Raw genomic sequence first — 5824 nt, forward strand, 5'->3', positions numbered from 1 at the left:
ATCATGTTTATATTTTGTGGAGGTCATGGCAACTGAGGGTTCACGTTATGGTGGTAACTATGCAGCTATCAATTTTGCATGTTGCAATAATTGCTAAAACTTTGATGCGCATCGTCATCGGTTTATACTATCAACATAAACAATTAGCAGGTCGGCAAAACAAGTGGAAAAAGTTAAAAAATAACATGTATATTTATAGTACCTCAGCAAAAATATTACTTCCAAATTAAGATTTGAGGCGCATGATCTGAGACCTTGCGATCCAGTTTTTCAGTGATATTAAAAATCATTTTGGTAAAAAGGCCAGTCATTGAGAGCACCAGGGTAGATTAAGGAATTTTAGCAAAGCACAAACTCACATGATGTTGTTTTGCGACGTATCGTCATCAGTTTCCTTGAGAAGGTTCAACTTCTCAGCTGAAAAAGCCTTCAAGAAGCCAGAAGGACACCATCTGATTTTCTGTCCATCGACCCCAGCTGAAGAGAAAATGTTTTTATTGATCAAATCAATCATTCTTTTTTAAGAAAATTACATTTGTCTGGCAGGAAGAGGAGGAGAGAGAGTCTTATGGAAAAACTGCCTCTTGACACTTTTTCTAAGAATTGTTAATAACTGCAAACCTGCTACATTATTAGTCCTTTGGACTGGGCGCATTACCATGCCTACAATCTGATGACTGTGAACTGAGGAGTAGTGGTGATACAAGCTTGGCGTGTAATAGCGCCAGGGAAGGCGCATCCGTTGATTGTCATTGTGTCCCTCTCTATAGGTCCAACAGGATCTTTTCACCGTAAAAACAAAAACAAACAACAACAACCTAAGACTATTCTAAAGAGAAATGGAGGTAACTGAACTCCAACCCCCGTGTTCCTGGAGATACCTAACATCACACATTTTGGATGTCTACTAAGATTTATCAGGTTTAATGGTGTACCTGTCAGGAACAGTGCTGGGGATCCCTGACTAACCCCAATCCATTCTACTTCATGTTTTTTAGTATGAACAACAGCAGTCCACAGACTTGAGCAGGGTGGTGGTGCATTTTCCTCAAAAAATACCTGGAACTGAATCACTAACAGCAACTCAGAGTTTAGTTTTTCCTAAGGATTTGAACCCTTTCAACCCTCAGTCACCAGCTACACGTTCAAGCATTACACAAACCCCATACTACTGTAAATTAAATCAATTCTACTCTTACCCTTAGACTGACATCCTGCGGCGTACGTTCCAGCTGGAACAACATTTTCCCTGTGACCCCACGACCCCCTGCTCTTTTGAATGTTTTTATTCGGAAACCTACTTGGTCTACAGATCTGTGTAGCAGTGTTAAATGCTACTGTTTTTGGCAACATTGATAATGTTTCTTACAGATAATCAGCATATTATTGTATCATTATTTTTGCATTTCCCTTACTGTGTGAATTAAGGAATAACATGTCAAGTGGCCTCTATTGATAACTGTCAGTTTAGGTGCCAGCCATGCAGTGTTGCCAGATATTGCTATTAAAAAAAAAAAAAAAAAAAAAAAAAAAAAAAAAATTGTCCAATTATTTAGGATATCGTTACCCTAAACTGAAACTCCCCCTTTTATAGACTTTATAAAGTGTCAAATTACCTCTTCCCTCAACTGTATTAAAAAAAAAAAAAAGCTAGCCACTGCCAGCAATTTTATGATTTTTCACTCAAATTGATGGACTCCGTATTTTTTCTGTATGGAATATTTGAATATCATACCAAAAATAAAGATCAGAGCCCTACTTAAAAAAACATAACAAAAAACAAAAGTTTTATTCTAGCTAAAGCATTCTTTTTTAGTTTCCGCCTGTTCCATGTGTTTTGTCCGGGAGGGTTTGTTCTCATTCAGAATATGTGTAATAGCGCCCCCGAGTGTATAACAGTGAAAACATGAAAAGCCGTAAATACTTGACAATGGCGGGGAAGCGTTAAGTGGAAAAGACAAGTCCAAAACCGCCTATAATAACTGGATCTGGCAACCTCACTCACTGTACTCTCTCAAGACTCGTTCACTCATAAATCATCTAGCAGCGATTATTTTCACACAACGGATGCTAAACGTTCTTGCAAACTGTCTAAACTCAATTATTCATGCAGACATTCATATGGTCATGCTTACTATATAACTAGATGTGTTTCTTTCTTTCACTCAAGTGGCGCTCTTTCCTCTGGATCGTTCTCTCACTTGCCTCCACAGTTTCTGGGATATTTGATGTAATTTGCGGGTGTCAGAGAGCCACTATGAATATGCAGGAAAGTCCTGGAGAGGTGGGATGTCTTTGTAATGTCCTGTGTTTAGATGGAAATGAGGGAGAGTGATTAAAGGAAGTGGATGTGGAGAATCATACAGAGGTGTGAAACTTACGCCTATGCCCTAATCCCTACAACGACACACTGATGGTGTATCTAGGTGTGAGATGGCTCGCAACTTGTCAGAATATTATAGACAAAAGAAAATGAGTCGCAGCAGTCCAGAGTCAAGTATCCGTTTCGCATAATCTGTATGCAATTTCCTACACAGTCCTTTAAAGTGTTACTCCACCCAAAATGGATATTTTGTATAATCATTTACACCCATGTCGTTTTCCAAACCCGTACAAAGCTTCAGTTCGTCCTCGGAACATAATTAGATATTTTGGATTAAACTGGAGGCGTGAGACTGTCCCTAGATGCCAAACTAATAACAGTTTGTTCAAGGTCCATAAAGGTATGAAAAGTCGTAGTCGGAATACTCCCTCTTCGCTGTTTATAGGTTTAATTACGCATTGATTTGAAATACAAAGCAGTCGAATCCTTGTTGCTTGGAGGGACACAGAAGAGCATACCAAGCATACTAGTTGATATGGAGAGACACAGAGGAGACTGTGGACAAAGGAATTATTAAATAAAGTCATTATTTTTGTTTTCTTCGCTTACAAAAAGTGTTTCCCGTCCTGTTATATAACCCAGATTGCACGTTCTAATGGCAGACCTTGACACGGTTATTTACTTGGCAGTCTATGGAACAGTCATAGGCCTCACCGGTTTTCATCTACAATACATCTAAAATTGTGTTACCAAAGACGAACCAGCTTTTACCGGGTTTTGGAAGATTTCAACATTCAAGATTTGGTATTGGGTCACATACATGGTTATATGGAGAGAATTGATGACCAGCCAGTGAAATGTAGGTCAGGTCCGCTCCAAGGACAGTGCAATTATTAAAGAATACAAACACAAGACGAAAAATATATAAAACATGTGGTATGGAAAAAGTAAGTGTAAAAAAAACATAAGAATAAAATTTAATGCACCAAGCACAGTATATTTAGAGTTAATAATATTAATGATGAGCAGGAATGTTACAACAGCGAGAATGTGCAAACACAGGTTGTACAGGGTATTTACATAGCACCAATAGAGGTAAAAAAGTAAATAAAAATGTGAAATTGCTGTGCACAAGTGAATGTGTCATGGTCCTGCCATCATGTCCTGACTTTTCTCTAGTCTAGAGGCAGGATCATGACAGACCCGTGTTTTGTGTACAAGCACATGGCCTTGTCTTTGTGCAATGTGGCTTGTGTTGTCTCGTCCTTGCCCCGCCCCCCTTGTTATCCTAGTCTTGTCGTGTTGGTGGGGCCTATCTGTGCCACCCTGTCGTGTCTTGATTAGTTCCCACTATTTAAGAATCTACTAGTGTTGCTCCTGGCTTTGTTCGTTCATTGTGATGTTGTTTCACTCAATCTGTTCCTCATATATGTTGCTACCTGTCAGCCTCGTGAGTTTATCCTTTGTCACCCTGACAGAAGTCTTTGTACTATCGTTGAGTGTTTTTGTTATATCACGTTGTGTTTTATTGTCTTTATCTTGGTCAGCCCTAGTCTTGTTTGGTGTATTTAGTTCCTACCCTAGCTATTGTTTTGCCCCGTCGTGGTTTTGTTTTTTCCCCTTTTGTCATCACATAAAACCCTTTGTGCCCCTTTGAGGAATCCTGGTCTCAACTTGAGTTCCTCCTTACCAACCGCATAACAGAATGAACCGACCAAAGACCTCAGCAGACAGGAGGTCCTCCAGCCACCTACACATAGAGCGGAGTTCCGCAGCAATGCTGGAAGTGCTCCCCCACCGACCAGTAAGGGGATCACCACCCATCACATCCTCTCCGAGGGTGGAGTGGATCCTTCACAAGTATGCCAGGCTGTGGGAGAGAGTTCTCCCAGGAGGAGGCCGGCAGGCCTCCCCCCAGAGGTCCCACACCCCTCGGACCCAGCTGCCAGTGATGGCCCAGAGGGGAGTCTCCCTGGCCTGGTACACAACACTGGGGGAACAGGCAGATTCCCCCCAGAACCCTGCGGCGCCTCCAAAGCCAACAGCCTCCCAGGAAGCGAGGGCTTTGACGATTTGTGGGAGTCAGCTTCAGAGTCGTCGGCGTCAGAGCTGCCCTGCCTGAGGCCAAACTCCCAACCCGCTCGGTTCCAGCTGGACTCTGCACCGCGGCCAAGGAGGAAGAGGAAGAAGGTCCTGCCGTTTCCTGTGACCACTGCCTCCTCCTAGTGCCAGCACGTGAGCGCTGTGACGTGCCGATCCAGCCGGAGCGCGTGGCCGTGTGCCCGAGCCAGCGCGGAGAGCGCTGGCGATGCCGTGCCAGCAGCGTAGAGCGCTGGCGTGCCCGAGCCGCAGCGGAAGAGCGCTGGCGTGCCCGAGCCAGCAGCGTAGAGCCGGCCGTGCCCGAGCCAGCACGTGAGAGCGCGACGTGCCCGAGCGACAGCGGAGAGCGCTGGCGTCCCGATGCGAGCAGCGGAGAGCGCTGTGCCGTTGCCCAGAGCGAAGCAGCGGATAGCGCTGGCTTGCCCCGATTCCGAGCAGCGAGATCGCTGTGCGTGCCCCGAGCGAGTACGGTGGGCGTGCCCGACCAGCATCGTAGAGCGCTGGCGTGCCCGAGCCAGGAGCGGAAGCGCTGGCGTGCCCGATCGTGCAGCGGATATCGCTGCGTGCCCGAGCGAGCATCGTAGAGCGCTGGCGTGCCGGCGAGCAGCGTGAGCGTTCCCGAGCCAGCAGCAGAAGCGCGGCATGCCCGAGCCAGTGAATACTAGAACAGGTTCGAAGTCTGCTGTCGTGAGGTCGGATGAAGAGGTCCGGCCGACTCTGCTGCAGCAGAAAACGTTTGATACATCTGTGTTGTCTCGTACGGCTAGATGCCGGTTCTTATAGGCCGCCAAAGCCTTGTTCTGATTATTTTTCCATCTTGTCCAGATCGGAAATCCCCACCAGTCGTCTTGTCCCCTTACCCTGTCCCCAGAGATCCCGAGCCAACCCAGTTAGTGGCTACTCCTGACCCAGTTTTCTGTCTCCCTGCTTGCCCCGGTGTCCTGTGAACGTTGCCCCGTGTCCCCGTGGAGCGTTCCCCATGTCCAGCTGATGTTTTCATGTATCCTCCTGTTGATGTTTCCCCGTTTCCCGTATGTGTTCCACCGTTTCCCTCCCCTGTCCTAAGATGTTTCCCCGTGTCAGTTAGTTCTCCACTGTCATGTCCTCTGGTGTAATGGTCCTGAGACCTTCCCCCACCCTAGACCACCCCAGCCTGCCCTAACCCCTCGTTGTCACCTTTTCGTCCCCCGTCCTCCTAGACTCCTACCCCACCCACCCACCCTGGTCCTGTCCCCCATGAACTTTGTGGTCCCGCCTCCCCCCTTCCTGTTTGTTGTTTTCTTGCTATTCCAACCCTAACCCTATTGTTTGTGTTTGTCATGTTTGCCCTTATTACATTTGTCATGTCGGTGTTGGTTTTTGTCTCTGTCCCAGTCGTCCATGTCCCGCGTGTGAATGTTA

This window comes from Cyprinus carpio, chromosome B21, assembly GCF_018340385.1.
Source record: "Cyprinus carpio isolate SPL01 chromosome B21, ASM1834038v1, whole genome shotgun sequence".
Classification (NCBI taxonomy): Eukaryota; Metazoa; Chordata; class Actinopteri; order Cypriniformes; family Cyprinidae; genus Cyprinus; species Cyprinus carpio.